Genomic DNA, 19009 nt, shown 5'->3' with positions numbered 1-19009 from the left:
CATGCACCTGAATGGTCACAGGAAACTGGCCAGCATCCTTTGCAGTTTCAATCCCCCACCTCTGCTCTGCTTTGGGAGTAAGCAAGCATGTATGCCTTCCTTAAAAGTGGAGTCCAGGCTTCCCATAGTCCTCCTGTTAGTCCCACCAGCCCTCCAACCAGCCAAGGGTACTTGTCTTCCTGGTGTTGGACTCCAGGGCTGGGGCATTCAGTATGTGGCTCAAACCGCTCACTCTCCAGGGAAGTTAACCCTCCTCTTCTGAGTCCCCTTCCAGGGCACAGGTCGTGACCCTATTGCTGCACTTCCCTTCCTACCCAATTCCTTGTGGCTGTTCTTACAGCCTTGGTTGTGCAAGAGTCTTTCTGTCAGTCTCCAGATAATTTGCAGTAAGAATTGCTTCACATATAGACGTTCTTGATGTGTTTATTGAGGAAAGTGAGTTGTGTCCTCCTATTCCACCATTTTGATCTGAATCCCTCTCATAAAATATTTTAGACCAGAGATGGAATATAACATTTTTAGATTAGCCAGTATGCACTTACACCTAACTTTTTTATGAAATTAAGTTCATAATTTTAAATTATATAATAGTTTGTGAAATATCTCGTTACTGTTTTTATTTAGCAGGCTGTGGACTCTAATAAATATATAAATTGTAAAATATTTAAAAAGGGCATATATGTTGTTATTTTTTTAAAAAATCACTCTAAAAGGAAACATGTATTTTAATACATTAATTTAAGATAAAAATTTATTTTAATTATTACTTTTTTCTCTAATATTGATTCATTTAAATTGATCAACTATTATAATGACTGACATTTTATAGTAAATGACAATATAATTAAAATTTAACAAATATTACTAAATAAGCCATTTTAAAAATAATATTCAAACTAAAGTTCCTATTTAAAATAATTTTGAACAACTTTTTAAAGATTATTATAATTAGTTTAACTAGCGTTCGCCTGCAACTCAGGAAAAGTTTTCCTGAGGCTTTGTCATCATTTTTTGTCTTGATATTATTGTCTAGACTCCAAACTTTCAGATGTAGAAACTTAATTTCTTTTAATTAGAGATTAAATTTTGATACCTGAGGGACTTAAAACTTAAAATCACCTTTTTCATAATACTTCTGAAAGTCTTACTCTCTGATGAAAGTTTAATGTAAAGAGGTAAACATATTTAAATTCTAATAGTACATTTCCCTGGATTTGGATGATTTACATAAGCTCTACCAACCTTGTTATTTTCCTTTTTTTTTTCCTTCTTTAAAATAGAAACACCTCACAGGGTCTTAAGGAAATAAAAGGAGACAATGTTGATTTAACACAGTTTCTACCACGAAGTAGGTGCTTAATTTTAGTGTCCTTTTTTTCCTGAAAATACTTATTTTGCAAATATAGATGATCCCTGGTAACTAAGTCTACATTTTTCTCTGTGGGGCAGCTATTGAAAAATAATTAGATTTGGAAAGCTATGAATACTTTCATTACACTTTTCGGTCTCACTGTGTGTATCCCTTTGATCTGCTGTTTCTTGCTAAATTGTCTCTTCTGGGTGAAAACTGAGATACTTTTCAGTTGCTTGTTATCTTAAAATATTTTTTAGGATGCTAACATATTTAAAGACAAAATGCCATTAAAATTCAGAAAATAAACAGAATCAAAATCTTTGAGGGTAGAGCTGGATCATTCAGCATAAAGACTCCATCTACTCAGAGGTTCTCTCAACTTTTAGGGAAGAAGCATAGGAAAAAGGTGATTGGGGTTTAATAATCTGTAATGTATTATTCATCATGCCTTGCAATATGCCATCAGCACTGTATATCTGGGTCTTATTTAATTCCATCCTCTCCAAATCCAGTTATTGCCAAGAATTGTCAATTCTACCTCCTATATTTGCTGAGTATATCTATTTATGTTCATCCTCATTATCACTACTCTAGGCAGATACTAGCCTCCAGGTTGTTCTGCTCAGATATGCAGCACAAATGAACTTCCTAACATGTCCATCTGATGACGTTTGCTGTTGACTAAATGTTTGGGTCCCCCCCCAACCACCGCAGTCATTATATTGGACACTTAATCCCCAGTGTGATGGTATTTGGAGATGGGGCCTTTGGCATGTAAGTGGGTTTGGATGAGTTTTGTGGGTGTGGTGCCCCCATGCTGGGATTCATGTCTATGATAGTTAATTTTAATCTCTAATGACTCTATTTCTAGTAGTAAATAGAGCACTGACAGTCCAGGGTACGGACTATTTATAGAGATATACAAATGATCCGCATTAGATACTCCTAGTCAACCACTTAAAAGAAACAAGAAGCCAGGTGACTCTGTATATGATACTTTTGAATCTTTTTAAAAAACTAATGAAACTAACTGATACTTTTGTTATGAATATCCTTGTGTGCATGTATTTTTTCTTTCCTCTCTTATTCCCTTATCACATAAGATAAGATGTATTGACTTTATATATCATATTACCTAAAGTACAATATCAAAAAGACGAATAAACATCACTCAAGGAGTTTACTTCCTCTCCGGGGCAAGGGGTTAGTGCAGTTTTGGTTGTACACAGGATAATTGTACCACATTAGACCTTGTTATTATCTTTATTTGGAAATTAAGTATAGTTTAAGGATATATGGGTTTCAAGTTGTTAAGGAGTGGACATGTGATGGTTAATTTTATGTGTCACCTTGACTGGCTCTCAGGTGCCCAGATATTTGGCTAAACATTATTTTTTGATGTGTCTGTGGGAATGTTTCTGCATGAAATTAGCATTTGAATCAGTGGATTCAGAAAAGCAGTTTGCCTTCTGCAGTGTGGGTGAACACTCTTCAGTCCTTGAATAGAACAAAAACACAGAGAAAGGAAGACTTGAGTTATTGCTTGAGCTGGGACATTGATCTTCCCCCACCATTGGCACTCCTACTTCTCAGGCCTTAAGACTCTAGCCGAATTACATTAACTAGCTCTTGTGGGGCTCCAGTTTGCAGATGGCTGATAGTGAGACTTCTCAGCCTCTATAATTGTGTGAGCAAATTACTTATAATAAATATTTTTATTATATAAAAGATTTATATCCTATATATAAATAGGATACAAATCTAAGCAGGATTTATATCCTGCTATATATATCCTATTAGTTCTGATTCTCTAGAGAACCTTAATACTGTGCCTTTTAAGGGGATGAAAACACCAGAGTACTCTCCACCATGTAGGGATATAGTAAGAAGGTGGCCATTTGCATACCAGGAAGAGGGTTCTCTCCAGGAACTGAATTGGCCAGCCCATTGATCTTGGACTTTCCAGCATCCAGAACTACCAGAAAAAAATTTTTGTTGATTAAGCCACCGAGTCTATTATATTTGTTATTGCAACCCAATAAGATAAGTCAGTGTCATTCCACTTCAAAGATGTTCCTCTGGTTTCCTCTGGTTTTCTGCTTCTGTTTTGTAAATAAGTTCATTTGTATAATTTTTTTAGTTTCCACATATAAGTGATATCATATGATATTTATCTTTGTCTGGCTTACTACACTTAATATGATAATTTCTAGGTCCATCCATGGTGCTGCAAATGGCGTTATTTCATTCTTTTCTATGGCTGAGTAATATCCCATTGTATGTACATACCACATCGTTTTTTTCCCCATTCATCTTTTATCTATCTATTTATTTATTTATTTATTATACATACACATATATGTATTCTTTTTCAGATTCTTTTCTCATACAGGTTATTATGGAGTATTGAGTGGAGTTCTCTATGCTATACAATAGGTCCTTGTTGATTATTTTATATATAATAATGTGTATATGTTAATTCCCAACCTCCTAATTTATCCCTCCCCACCACCATTCCCCTTTTGGTAACCATAAGTTTGTTTTGAAATCTGTGAGTCTGTTTCTGTTTTGTAAATAAGTTTATTTGTATAATTTTTTTAGATTTGACATATAAGTGATATCATATATTTGTCTTTCTCTGTCTGATTAACTTCACTTAATATGACAATTTTTCCATCCATGTTGCTGGAATTGGCATTATTTCATTCTTTTTATGGATGAGTAATATTCTATTACATATATATATATATATATACCACATCTTCTTTATTCATTTATCTCTTGGTGGACATTTAGGTTGTTTCCATGTCTTGGCTATTATAAATAGTGCTGCAGTGAACATTGAGGTGCATGTATCCTTTCAAACCATGTTTTTCTTAGGATATATGCCCAGGAGTGGGAATGCTGGATCATATGGTAGCTCCATTTTTAGTTTTTTAAGGAACCTCCATACTGTTCTCCGTAGTGGCTGTACCAATTTACATTCCCACCAACAGTGTAGGAGGGTTCCCTTTTCTCCACACCTTCTCCAGCATTTATTGTTTTGTAGACTTTGTGATGATGGCCATTCTGACTGGTGTGATGTGATACTTCATTGTAGCTTTGATTTGCATTTCTCTAATAATTAGCAATGTTGAGCATCTTTTTATATCTTTGTGGTCATCTGTATGTTTTCTTTGGAGAAATGTCTATTTAGATCTCCTGCCCATTTTTTGATTGGGTTGTTTGATTTTTTGCTATTCAGCTCAATGAGCTGTTTGTATATTTTGGGGATTAATCTTTTGACGGTCACAACATTTGCAAATATTTTCTCCCATTCTGTGGGTTGTCTTTTCATTTTGTTTATGGTTCTCTTTGCTGTGCAAAGCCTTTTCAGTTGAGTAAAGTTCCATTTGTTTATTTTAGGAGATGGATTACTCTAGGAGGTGGATCCAAAAAGATATTGTTGCAATTTATGTCAAAGAATGTTCTGCCTAGGTTTTCCTCTAAGAGTTTTATAGTATCCGGTCTTACATTTAGGTCTTTAATCCATTTTGAGTTTATTTTTGTATATGGTGTTAGAGAATGTTCTGATTTCATTCTTTTACATGTAGCTGTCCAGTTTTCCCAGCACCACTTATTGAAGAGACTGTCTTTTCTTCACTGTACAGTCTTGCCTCCTTTGTTGTGGATTAATTGGCCATAGGTGCGTGAGTTTATTTCTCAGCTTTCTATCCTGTTCCATTGATCTATATTTCTATTTTTGTGCCAGTACCATGCTGTTTTGATTACTGTAGCTTTGTAGTATAATCTGAAGGCAGCTAGGCTGATTTCTCCAGTTCCGTTTTTCTTTCTCAAGATTGCTTTGGCTATTTGGGGTCTTTTGTGTTTCCATACAAATTTAAAAATTCCTGTTCCAGTTCTGTAAAAAATGCCATTGGTAATTTAATAGGGATTTCATTGAATCTGTAGATCACTTTGGGCACTATAGTTATTTGGACAATATTGATTCTTCCAATCCAAGAACATGGAATATCTTTCCATCTGTTAGTGTCACCTTCAGTTTCTTTCATCAGCATCTTATAGTTTTCAGAGTACAGGTCTCTGCCTCCTTAGGTAGGTTTATTCCTAGGTATTTTATTCTTTTTGATGTGATGGGAAATGGGCTTCTTCCCTTAATTTCTCTTTCTGATCTTTTGTTGTTAGTGTATAGAAATGCAAGAGATTTCTGTGTATTAATTTTGTATCCTGCAACTTAACCAAATTCATTGGTGAACACTAGTAATTTTCTGGTAGTATCTCTAGTATTTTCTATGTATAGTATCATGTCATCTGCAAACAGTGACAGTCTTCTTTTCCAATTTGGGTTCCTTTTATTTCTTTTTCTTCTCTGATTGCCATGGCTAGGACTTCCAAAACTATGTTGAATAGTAGTGGCAAAGGGTGGACATCCTGGTCTTGTTCCTGATCTTAGAGGAAATGCTTTCAGTTTTTCACCATTGAGAATGACGTTTGCTGTGGGTTTGTTGTATATGGCCTTAATTATGTTGAGGTAGGTTCCTTTATGCACTTTCTGGAGCATTTTTATCATAAATGGGTGTTGAATTTTGTCAAAAGCTTTTTCAGCATCTGTGGAGATGATCATATTTTTTTTCTTTAATTTGTTAATTTGGTGTATCACATTGATTGATTTGTATATATTGAAGAATACTTGCATCCCTGGGATAAATCCCACTTGATCATGGTGTATGATCCTTTTAATGTATTGTTGGATTCTGTTTGCTAGTATTTTGTTGAGGATTTTTGCATCTATGGTCATCAGTGATATTGGTCTGTAATTTTCTTTTTTGTGATATCTTTGTCTGGTTTTGGTATCAAGGTGATTGTGGCCTTGTAGAACGAGTTTGGGAGTGCTCCCTCATCTGTAACATATTTGTTTTTTGTCTCATTTTTTTTTAATGGGTGGGGCTGTGTTCCTGTCTTACTGGTTCTTTGGCCTGAGGTGTCTGACACTGGAGTTTTCAGGCAGTTGAGTAGAGCTGGATCTTGGTGCCAAAATGAGGACCTCTGGGAGACCTCACACCGATTAATATTTCTTGGGGTCTGAAGTTCTCTGTTAGTCCAGTGGTTTGGACTTGGCACTCCCACCACAGGAGCTCAGGCCTGACCCCTAGCCTGGGAACCAAGATCCCAAAAGTTATGCGGCCAAAAAAAAAAAAAAAAAGCCAGAAAAGGCCTTGGCAGTGGGGGGCAGGGCTTAGGCAGGGGTGGGGCTTAAGCAGGGGCGGGGCATAGGCTCAGGCACATGACCAGAAAAGGCTATGAGGTGTGGGGGGGCAGGGCTTCGGCTCAGCACAGCTAAAGGAGGCCCTGGATGGTGGAGATTCATGCCCAGGACCCTAGCAGGCTTGCCTGGGCTGAAGGGAGCAGGGGAAATGTTGGCCGCATTCCCCTCTGATCCCCTGATCCCCTGAAAGTCTCTCCCCATCCCTGCTTATCCCTCACCTGAGTGGGCCTCTCCAGGCATGGGAACCCCTCCCCTTCCCCAGTTGCCTCTCAGGGGCGCCAGTCCCGTCCCACCTCCAATCCTCCTCCCCCCATGTCCTACCTGGTCATTCAGGGGTTCCTCCCATCCCCTTAGGCGTTTGAGGTCCCCCACCAAGGCCTGGTAGGTGCCCTAGTTGTGAGGATGCGAACTCTGCATCCTCCTACTCTGCCATCTTGACTCTGCCCCTCTGGTCATGTTTTCTTTTTCATTTGTCTCTAGATATTTTTTGATTTACTCTTTGATTTTTTCAGTAATGCATTGGTTGTTTAGTAGCATCTTGTTTAACCTCCACATATTTGTGTTTTTTAGTTTTTTTCCCTGTAGTTGATTTCTAATATCATAGTATTGTGATCGGAAAAGATGCTTGATGTGATTTCAATTTTCTTAAATTTATTGAGTCTTGCTTTATGGCCCAGCATGTGATGTATCCTAGAGAATGTTTCAGGTGCACTTGCGAAGAATGTGTATTCTGCTGCTTTCAGATAAATGGTCTATAACTATCAATTAACTCCATTTGGTCTAATGTGTCATTTAATGCTTTCATTTCCTTATTGATCTTCTGTGTAGATTATCTGTCCATTGACATAAGTGGGGTGTTAAAGTCTCTCATTATTATTGTGTTACTGTCAACTTCTTTTATGGCTGTTAGCATTTGCCTTATATATTGAGGTGCTCCTATGTTGGGTGCATATATATTTATAATTATTATAGGTTCTACTTGGATTGATCCCTTTATCCTTTATGTAGTGTCCTTCTTTGTCTCTTGTAACAGTCTTTATTTTAAAGTCTATTTTGTCTGACATGAGTATTGCTACTCCAGCTTTCTTTTGATTTTCATTTGCATGGAATAACAATTTCCATCCCCTCACTTTAGGCTATATGTGTTCCTAGATCTGAAGTGGGTCTCTTTTAGACAGCATATATACGGGTCTTGTTTCTGTATCCACTCAGCCAGTCTTTTGGTTGGAACATTTAATCCGTTTACATTTAAGGTAATTACCAATATGTAGGTTCTTATTGCCATTATGTTAATTGTTTTGGGATTATTTTCATAGGTCTTTATTTTTCCCCCTTCTTCTTTTGTTCTCTTCTCTTGTGATTTGGTGACTGTCTTTAGTGTTGTGTTTGGATTCCTTTTTCTTTTGTGTGTGTGTGTATCTATTGTAGATTTTTGGTTTGCTGTCACCATGAGGTTTTGATATAGCAGTCTATATATAAACAAGATTGTTTTAAGTTCCTGCTCTCTTAGTTTCAAATGCATATCCAATATCTGCATTTGTACTCTCCTCTTCTCATGATTGCTGGTTTTTGATATTATATTTGTGATACCACATCCTCTTTATCCATTCATATATTGATGGATATTTAAGCTGCTTCCATGTCTTGGCTATTGTAAATAGTGTTCCTATGAATATTGGGGTGCATGTCTCTTTTCTAGTTATTTTCTCCAGATATATGTCCTAGAGTGGGATTGCTGGATCATATGTTATCTCTATTTTTAGTTTTTTAAGAAACCTTCATACTGTTCTCCACAGTGACTGCACCAATTTACATTCCCACCAGCAGTGTAGGAGGACTCCCTTTTCTCGACATCCTCTCCAGCATTTATTGTTTGTAGACTTTTTGATGATGGCCATTCTGACTGGTGTGAGGTTATACCTCATTATGGTTTTGATTTGCATTTCTCTAATAATTAGTTATGTTGAGCATATTTTTATGTGTCTGTTGGCCATCTGTATGTCTTCTTTGGAAAAATGTTTATTTAGGTCTTCTGCCCATTTTTTGATTGGGCTGTTTGTCTTTTTGATATTGAGCTATATAGCTTTTTGTATATTTTGGAAATTAATTCCTTATTGGTCACATTATTTGCAAGTATTTTCTCCCATCCTGTAGGTAGTCTTTTCATTTTGTTTATGGTTTCCTTTGCTTGCAAAACTTAATTTTAATTAGGTCCCATTTGTTTATCTTTGTTTTTATTTCCTAAATCCATGCTAAGAAATGGATCCAAAATGATATTGCTGCGATTTATGTCAAAGAGTATTCTGCCTATGTTTTCCTTTAGGAGTTTTATGGTATCTGGTCTTACATTTAGGTCTTTAATCCATTTTGAGTTTATTTTTGTATATGGTGTTAGAGAATGTTCTGATTTCAGTCTTTGACATGTAGCTGTCCTGTTCTCCTAGCACTACTTATTGAAGAGACTCTCTTTTCTTCATTGTATATTCTTACCTTGTTTTTCATAGATTAATTGACCATACGTGTGTGGGTTTATTTCTGGACTCTCTATTCTGTTCCATTGATCTATGTGTCTGTTTTTGTGCAAGTACCATACTGTTTTGATGACTGTAGCTTTGTAGTATAGTCTGAAGCCAGAGGGCATGATTCTTCCAGCTCTTTTCTTCTCTCTCAAGATTATTTTGGCTATTCAGGGTCTTTTGTCTTTCCATACAAACTTAAAATTCTCATTTCAGTTCTGTGAAAAATGTCATTGGAAATTTGATAGGGATGGCATTGGATACTGTCTTGTTAAGCAATAGATATTCAATTCTTAGCACAGTGCTTAAGAATATGGACAACTACTAAGGACAACTATTTGATTTAAAAAAATGCAAACTTGGTATAGGTATACCTTGGAGATATTGAAGGTTTAGTTCCAGGCTAGCACAATAAAGCAAATATCACAATAATGTAAGTTACATGAATTTCTTGGTTTCTAAGTGCATATAAGAGTTATTTTTATACTATACTGTAGTCTATTAAGTGTGCAATAGCATTATGTATAAAAAACAATGTACATACCTTAGTCAATATACTTTATTGCTAAAAAAATGCTAACCATCATATGAGTATTTAGCAAGTTGTAATCTTTTTCTGGTGGAGGCTCTTGCCTTGATGTTGATGGCTGCTGGCTGATCAGGGTGGTGGTTGCAGAAGGTTGGGGTGGCTGTGGCAGTTTCTTAAAATAAGACAGCAATAAAGTTTGCCACATCAAGTCTTCCTTTCACAAATGATTTCTCTGTAGCATGTAATGCTGTTTGATAGCATTTTACCCACAGTAGAACTTCTTTCAAAACTGCAGTCAATCCTCTTAAATCCTAGCATTCTTTTATCAACTAAGTTTATGTAATATTCTAAATCCTCCTTTGTCATTTCAATAAGCTGTATAGTATCTTCATCACCAGGAGTAGAGTCCATCTCAAGAAACCACTTTCTTTGCAACTCTTCGTCCATTAATGTTTTGTCATGAGATTGTAGCAATTTAGTCACATCTTTAGGCTCTACTTCTAATTCTAGTTCTCTTGCTCTTTTCACCACATCTTCAACTACTTCCTCTAGTGAAGTCTTGAAACCCTCAAAGTCATCCATGAAGGTTTGAATCAACTTCTTTCAAACTCCTGTTAATGTTGGTGTGTTGATCTCTTCCCACAGATCATGAATGTTCTTAATGGCATGTAGAATGGTGAATCTTTTCCAGAAGATTTTAAATTAGCTTTGCTCATATCCATCAGAAGAATCACTATCTGGCAACTGTAGCCTTACAAAATGTATTTTTTACCTAGTAAGTCTTGAAAGTTGAAATTACTTCTTGATCCATGGGCTGCAGAATGGATGTTGTGTTAGAAGGCATGAAAACAACATTAATCTCATTGTACATCTCCATCAGAGCTCTTGGGTGACCAGGTACACTGTCAGTAAGCAGTAATATTTTGAAAGAAATCTATTTTTCTGAGTAGTATGTCTCAAAAGTTGCCTTAAAATATTAAGTAAACCATGTTGTAAACAGATATGCTCTCATCCAGGCTTTGTTGTTTCATTTGCAGAGCACAAGCACAATTGATTGAGAATAATTCTTAAGGACCCTGGAATTTTTGGAATGGTAGATAAGCATTCAATTCAACTTAAATTCACCAGCTGCATTAGCCCCTAACAAGACAGTCAGCCTGTCTTTTGAAGCTTTGAAACCAGGCATTGACTTCTCCTCTCTAGGTGTGAAGGTCCTAGATGGCATCTGGTTCCAATATAAGGCTGTTTCCTTTACATTGAACATCTGTTGTTTAGTGTAGCCACCTTTATTAATTACCTTAGCTATATCTTCTGGATAACTTGCTGCAGCTTCACCTCAGCATTTTGTTTCAACCTGAACTTTTATATTATGGAGATGGCTTCTTTACTTAAACCTCAAGAGCCAATCTCCACTATCTTCAAGCTGCTTTTCTACAGCCTTCATGGCTGTATGTAGAATTGAAGAGAAGTAGGGCATTGCTATGGATTAGGCTTTGGCTTAGGAGAATGTTGTGGCTGGTTTGATCTTCTATCTACAGCTCTAAAACTTTCTCCATATCAGCAACAAGGCTGTTTTGCTTTCTTATCACTTGTGTGGTCCCTAGAGTAGCACTTTTTGTCTCCTTCAAGACCTTTCCCTTTGTATTCACAACTCAACTGTTTTGTGTAAAACACCTAGCTTTAGGCATATCTCAGCTTTAGACATGCCTTCCTCACTAAGCTTAATCATTTCTAGCTTTTGATTGAAGTGAGAGATTTGTGAATTTTCCCTTCACTTGAACACTTAGAGGCCATTGTAGGGTTATTGATTGTCCTGATTTCAATATTGTATCTCAGGGATTAAAGAAGTCCAAAGAGAGGGAGAGAGATGGGGAATGGCTGGTTGGTGGAGCAGTCAGAACACACACATCTATGAATTAATTTCACTATCTTATATGGGCACAGTTGGTGGTGCCCAAAACCAATTACGATAGTAACATCAATAATCACTGATCACAGATAACCATAACAAATATAATAATGAAAAAGTTTGCTGTATTGTAAGAATTACCAAAATATGACACACAGACATGAAGTGAGCAAATGTTGGAAAATTGCACTGATAGACTTGCTTGACTCAGAGTTGCCACAAATCTTCAATTTGTAAAAAACACAATATCTGCAAAGTGCAATAAAGCCAAGGGCAATAAAGCAAGGTATGCCTGTACACAATATCCATGCACTGGTTAGTGGATTGTGGGGATCATCTTAAAATGAGGTCTATGTTTTGGTGTCAGCAGTCTATATTTGATGCTATAATAGGATCAAAGTATAAATGTAATCATTTTCCCTTTCTTCTCCATGTTTCCCTCATGAACCTTTTCTTTTGTTCCTTTATGATTCAGATTCTAAGATCAGGTAAAAAAGAAAAGAGCAATAAAAGCATGAAGAGTAGGGCTAAGGAGGAGTTTTTCTGAGTTGTTAAAGAAGAACAAAAATAAATTTAGGGTTTGGGAAAAAGAAAACAAAAAGATTTTTTAAATATTGTCATAGCCTTACAATTTTAAATGAAATACAATTTTAGAATAAAAGCCAGATTCTCCTAGAATACAAAGTATTTATTTCCATATATAAATATAAATTAAATACAAAAATATCATATATTTATTTTAAACATATAAAAACATATGTGTGTTACACAGAAATTTAAAAGAGTAGGTCTGGAAAAGAAGTGGGAAGAGGCAGAGGTGGTAGAACTATAGCTGTTTCTTTTAACAAATAAAGAAATTGGAGCAAATATCGACATATCTGAGAGATACATGGCTGCCATATTCTTCTTGGTACATTTGCTATAATTTATAATTACAGGTGAATGTAAATGTTTCCACTACATTCAATAAACACTTACTAAAGGCCTACTGTATGCTGGTCACTGCTCTTGGTACTGGGGCTGTAGCTGTGAAAAGGCAGATACTATCCTTATTCCCATTAAACTTACATTCTCAGGAATCAGTAAAGTTACCTTTGAAATTATCTCACTCAAGAGGATGAGAACAGAAAAGTAAGTGACAGATTTTCAAAATAAAGTTAAATGTTCCTCAGTTGCTCACAAATTCTTTTAAGTACCTACTGTCTTCCAGACGCTGACCTAGGTATTGTGAACACAAAGGATATTAGAATAAAAGTGTATTTCAATTAATAAGTATTCCTTGGGCTGTAATATTGACTATAAGAATGATTGAGTTCCTAGTGTTATGAAACATTTTCCTAAGAAAGATAAAGAATTTAGAAAATAAGAATTAAGCATGTGATCCTCTATGAGGGCATTGTTAGTAAGTTAATATGAGGAAAGCCTTAATGATACCCTTAGAGATGTGGGCTTGGAGATATTAATACTGAATTGAAAAAGGAGTCTCTTTTAGAAAAATGTGGCTAGAAAATAATGTATTCCTTGGGATTGTTACGGCAGACACCTTTTCTAATTTTAATATTTTCCAGAATTTAATCTTATTCCTTCAACTTTACTGTAATGAGAATCTTACTAGCAAACCATAAAGATCAAGTCATAGGGATACTCAGAACTCATCTGTCCCTATCACATCAACTCTGAGGAAGAACACTAGAGCTATAAAGTGCTCCTGTCTTCAAACCAGGAAGCGAGGTACAGAAGAATAGAGAGAACGCGCTGCAGCCGTCCCTGTTTCCTTTCTTTACAGAGGCCAATAAGGCATGTTTTCTTCTTCTTTTTCCTATTCTTCTTCTTCACCTTCCTCTTCCTCTTCTTCCTTCTCCTTTTCTTCATCCTCCTCTTCTTTTTACATCCTCCTCCTCCTCCTTCTCCTTCAGATATAATAGACACATCATTATATTAGTTTCAGGTGTACAACATAATGATTTGATATTTATTCATATATATTGTGAAATGATCACCACAATAAGTCAGGTTATCATCCATCACTATGGTTATAATTTTTTCTTGTGATGAGAACATTTAAGATCTACTCCTTTAGCAACTTTCAAATATACAATACAGTAGTATTAACTATAGTCATCATGCTGTACATTACATCCTCAAGGCTTATTTCTATAACTGGAAGTTTTTACCTTTCACCACCTTCAACCACTTTGCCCTTCCCCCAACCCTCACTGCCTCCTCTGCTCACTGCCTCCTCTGCTAACTACCAATCTTTTCTCTGTATCTGTGAGCTTGGTGTTTTGTTTTGGTTTTAGATTCCACATATAAGTGAGATCATATGGTATCTGTCTTCCTCTGTCTGACTTATTTCACTTTGCATAATGCTCTCAAGAACCTCTATGTTGTCACAAATGTCAAGATTTCCTTCCTTTTTTTGGATGAATAATATTCCATTGTGTGTATGTCCGTTCACTCACTGATGGACACCTACATTGCTTCCATATCTTGGCTATTGTAAATCATGTTGTAATGAGCATGGGGATGCATATATCTTTGAGTTAAGGGTTTTTTTTTCCTTCATAAAAATACCTAGAAGTAGAATTGCTGGATAATATGGTAGTTCTATTTTTAATATTTTGAGGAACCTCCACACTGTTTTCTATACTGGCTGCACCACTTTACATCCCCACCAACATTGCACAGGGATAAGCGTTCCTTTTTCTCCACGTCCTAGCCAACACTTGTTATTTGTTGTCTTTTTGACAATAGTCCTCCTAACAGATAGGAGGTGATATTTCATTGTGGTTGCATTTCTCTGATGATTAGTCATGTTGAACACCTTTTCATGTACCTGTTGACTATATGTCTTCTTTGGAAAATTGTCCATTCAGATCCCCTGCCCATTGTTTTTGAGTTTTGTTTTGTTTATTTTTTTCTGTTGAGTTGAATGAGTTTTTATAATTTTTTGGAAATTGACCCTTATCAGATGTATGATTTACATTATTTTCTTCCATTCAGTAGGTAGTCTTTTCATTTTGTTGATGGTTTCCTTTGCTATGCAGAAGCTTTTATTTCGATGTAGTCCTACTTGTTAATTTTTGCTTTTTTTCCCTTTCCTTTTAGTGTCAAATCTAAAAAGTCTGTTGAGTTTACCACCTGTACTTTCTTCTAGGAGTTTTATGGTTTCAAGTCTTACATTTAAGTCTTTATCCATTTTGAGTTAATTTTTGTGTATGATGTAAAGTAGTGGTCCAGTTTCATTCATTTTCATGCAGATGTTCAATTTTCCCAGCACCATTTATTGAAGAGACTGCCTTTTCCCCATTGTATACTTCTGGCTACGTTTTTATAAATTAATTGACCATATATGTGTGGGTTTATTTCTGGGTTCTCTATTCTGTTCCATTGATCTATTTGTCTGTTTTTAATGTCAGTACCAAACTATTTTTGATGACTCTAGCTTGGTAGTATAGTTTGAAGTCAGGAAGTGTGATGCCTCCAGTTTTATTCTCTTTTCTCAAAATTGATTTGGCTATTTGGGATCTTTTATGATCTCATAAAAATTATAGGATTATTTGCTCTATTTCTGTGAAAAATGCAATTGATATTTTGATAGAGATTGCATTGAATCTCTAGATTGCTTTGGGTAGTGTGGGCATTTTAACAATATTAAGAATTCTTCCAGTCCATGAACATGGAATACCATTCCATTTATTTGTGTCATCTTCAGTTTCTTTCATCAGTGGGTCATAGTTTTCAGGGTATGGGTCTTTCACCTCCTTGGTTAAATTTATCTCTAGCTAGTTATTTTATTATTTTTGATTAAATTGTAAATGGCATTGTTTTCTTAATTTCTCTTCTGATAGTTCATTATTAATAGAAATGCAATGGGTTTTTGTACAATGATTTTGTATCCTGCAACTTAACTGAATTTGTTTATTAGTTTTAACAGTTTTTTTGGTGGAGTCTTTAGGTTTTCTGTATATAAAATGATGTTATCTGCAAATAGTGACAGTTTAACGTCTTCCTTTCCAATTAGGATGCCTTTTATTTCTTTTTCCTTCCTAATTACTCTGGCAAGGACTATCAGGACTATGTTGAAAGAAAAGTAGAAAAATGGGCATCCTGTCTTGTTCCTGACATTAGAGGAATTTATCCATTTCTTCTAGGTTGTTTATTTTGTTGGCACATAATTATTCCTTGTAGCTTCTTACAAATCTTTGTATGTCTATTGTATCATTTGTAACAGCTCCTCTTTCATTTCTGATTTTATTTCTTTGAGTTCTGTCTCTTTTTTTCTTGGTGAGTCTATCTAAAGGTTTGTTAATTTTGTTTATCGTTTCAAAAAAAAACAACTCTTAGGTTCATTGATCTATTTTCTTTTTTGTCTTTATTTCTGTCTGATCTTTGTTATTTCCCTCCTTCTACTAACTTTGAGCTTTGTTGTTCTTTTTCTAATTCCTTGAAGAGCAAAGTTAGGTTGATTTTATTTGAGATCATTATTGTTTCTTTAGGTAGGCAGTTAGCCCTATAAACGTTTCTCTTAGAACTGCTTTTGCTGCATTCCATAAGTTTTGATATTTTGTTTTCCTAATTTCATTCATTTTAGGTATATTTTGATTACTCTTTTGATTTTTTTTTTGGACCCATTTCTTGTTCAGTAGCATGTTGTTTAACCTCCACATATTTGTGAATTTTCCAGTTTTCTTTGTGTAATAATTTCTAGTGTCATACCACTGTGGTCAGAGAATATGTTTGATATAATTTCAATCTTATTAAATTTAGTAAGACTTGTTTTGTGGCCAAACATATAATCTATCCTGGAGAATACTCCATGTGCTTTTGAGAAGTATGTGTATTATGTTATCTTGGGATGGAGTGTTCTGTATGTTTTCTTATTGATTTTCTGTCTGGAGGATTCATCAGTTAATGAAAGTGGAGTATTAAAATCCCCTGCTGTCATTGTGTTGCTGTCTATTTCTCCCTTTAGGCACATTAATATTTGCTTTATATATTTAGGTGTTCCTACATTAAGTGCACTTATTTAGAGTTGTTATATTCTATTGTTGGAGTGGCTATTTTATCATTATTAGTGATCTTTTTTGTCTCTTATTACAGTGTGTCTTAATGTCTATTTTCTTCTGAAGTAAGTATAGTTACCATAGCTTTCTTTGTGTTTTCATTTGCATGGAATATCTTTTTCTATCTCTTTACTTTCATTCTGTGTGAGTCCTTAAATCTGAAGTGAGTCTCTTGTAGGTATAATATAGATCAGTCTTGTTTTTTATCCATTCAGCCACTGTATGTCTTTGATTGGAGAATTTAGTCCATTTACATTTCAAGTAATTATGGATAGGTATGCATTTATTGCCATTTTGTTAATTTTTTTTAGCTGTTTTGTAATTTCTCTGTTCCTTTTTCTTCTCTTGCTCTTTTTTTCATGATGAATATTTTCTGTAGTGGTATGCTTAGATTCCTCTCTTTAATCATTTGAGTATCTACTATAGGCTTTTGCTTGGTGGTTACCATGAGGCTGACTTAAAACAACTTATATTTATAATGGTCTATTTTAAGTTGATAACAGCTTAAGTTTTAATGTATTCTAAAGCTCTACATTTTTACTCTCCTCCTCCATTTGTTTTTTTTGATGTTACGGTTTACCTCTTTTTATCTTCTGTATCCCTTAAATTATTGTAATTAGGTTTTTTCTCTGCTTTTCTCTCTTAACCTTTGTACTAACTTTGCAAGTAATTAACCCACCATGATTTCAACATTGGATAATTCTGAATTCTACTATATATTGATATTTACCTTCACATTGTAATGTCTACTTTCAGTGTTTCCTGTTACTAGTTTGTGCCATTTTATTTCAGCTTAAAGAAGTCCCTTTAACAATTCTTCTAAGGCTGGCTTAGTGATATGAAGTCCTTTAGATTTTGCTTGTCTGCAAAATTCCTTCTCTCTCCTTCAGTTGTGAAAGACAAGTTTGCTGGGTAGAGTATTCTTTTTTTTTTTTTTTTTTTTTTAAATTATTTATTTATTTATTTATTTATTTAATTTATTTATTTATGGCTGTGTTGGGTCTTTGCTTCCGTGCGAGGGCTTTCTCCAGTTGCGGCAAGTGGGGGCCACTCTTCATCGCGGTGCGCGGGCCTCCCACCATCACGGCCTCTCTTGTTGCGGAGCACAGGCTCCAGACGCGCAGGCTCAGTAATTGTGGCTCACGGGCCCAGCCGCTCCGCGGCATGTGGGATCCTCCCAGACCAGGGCCCGAACCCGTGTCCCCTGCACTGGCAGGCGGATTCTCAACCACTGCGCCACCAGGGAAGCCCGGGTAGAGTATTCTTGGTTGACAGTTTTATTTTCTTTCAGCACTCTGAATATATCTTTTCTGTCCTGCAAAATTTTTGCTGAAAAATCTTCTGATAGCCTTATGGGGGTTCCCTTGTACATAACAAGTTGTTTTTCTCTTGTTAGTTTTAAAACTCTCTCCTTGTGTTTAACTTTCGGCTCTTTAATTATGTGGCTTGGAGTGAGCCTCTTTGGGTTCATCTTACTTGGAACTCTCTGGACTTCCTGGATTGGGTGCCCTTCTCCAGGTTGAGGAAGTTTCAACCATTATTTCTGAAAATAAGTTTTCTGCCCCTTTCTCTCATGCTTCTCCTTTTGGGACCACTGAAATGCAAATGTTGGTCCACTTGATATTGTCCCACTATCTTTCTCCTTAAGCTATCTACACACTTTTTTTATTTTTTTTGTTGCTGCTCTGATTAGGTGAGTTCCACTGCTCTTTGAGCTCACTGGTCCTTCATCTACTTCATTAAGCCTACTGTTGAACCGCCTCTTTTGTTTTTTCTTTTTCCCAGTTCATTGTTTATATTCTTCAGTCTGTGACTTCTGTTGGTACTTTATTATATTTTCTATCTCTTTGTTGAAATTCTTACTTTGTTCATTCATTCACCTGAGCTCACCAAACATCTTTATGACTGTTATTTTGAACTCTTGTTAGGTAAATCACTTATCTCCATTTTATTAAGCTCTTTCTATGACATTCTTGTTATTTCATGTGGAACATCATTCTCTGTTTCTTCATTTTCCTTGACTCTCTGTGTTGGTTTTTATGCATTAGATAAACAGCTACCTTTCCCATCCTTGAAAGAGTATCCTCACGTAGAAGATGACCTTATTTTTTGACCCTTCCCTTCTCTTGGTTGTCTCTTAAACCTTTGTGATTGTCCAAGCAGCCTACTTTATTTTTAGTGGATCTCAGTAGTCCAGGGTGTGCTGATACTTGTCAGTGTCCCAAAGGATCTCAGTTGGCACCTAGATTCAGGATGATTGGAAACCAGACCCTCAGGCACCAGCTTTTAAAGTATGCAAATATATACAGTTCTGTGGGACCAATAACATACGACCTGTTGAGACCACGGCCAGATGATCAGGGGGCAAT

At 35.7% G+C, this 19009-nt stretch overlaps 1 pseudogene; it reads right to left on the bottom strand.

Moving 5' to 3' along the window:
• Positions 1–11459, bottom strand: part of LOC118893963 — a 112273-nt pseudogene extending 100814 nt beyond the window's left edge.
• Between the last annotated feature and the right edge of the window lie 7550 nt (positions 11460–19009).

Source organism: Balaenoptera musculus, chromosome 4 (assembly GCF_009873245.2).
Source record: "Balaenoptera musculus isolate JJ_BM4_2016_0621 chromosome 4, mBalMus1.pri.v3, whole genome shotgun sequence".
In the NCBI taxonomy this organism is placed as follows: domain Eukaryota; kingdom Metazoa; phylum Chordata; class Mammalia; order Artiodactyla; family Balaenopteridae; genus Balaenoptera; species Balaenoptera musculus.
This window is presented reverse-complemented; position numbering and strand designations above follow the sequence as displayed.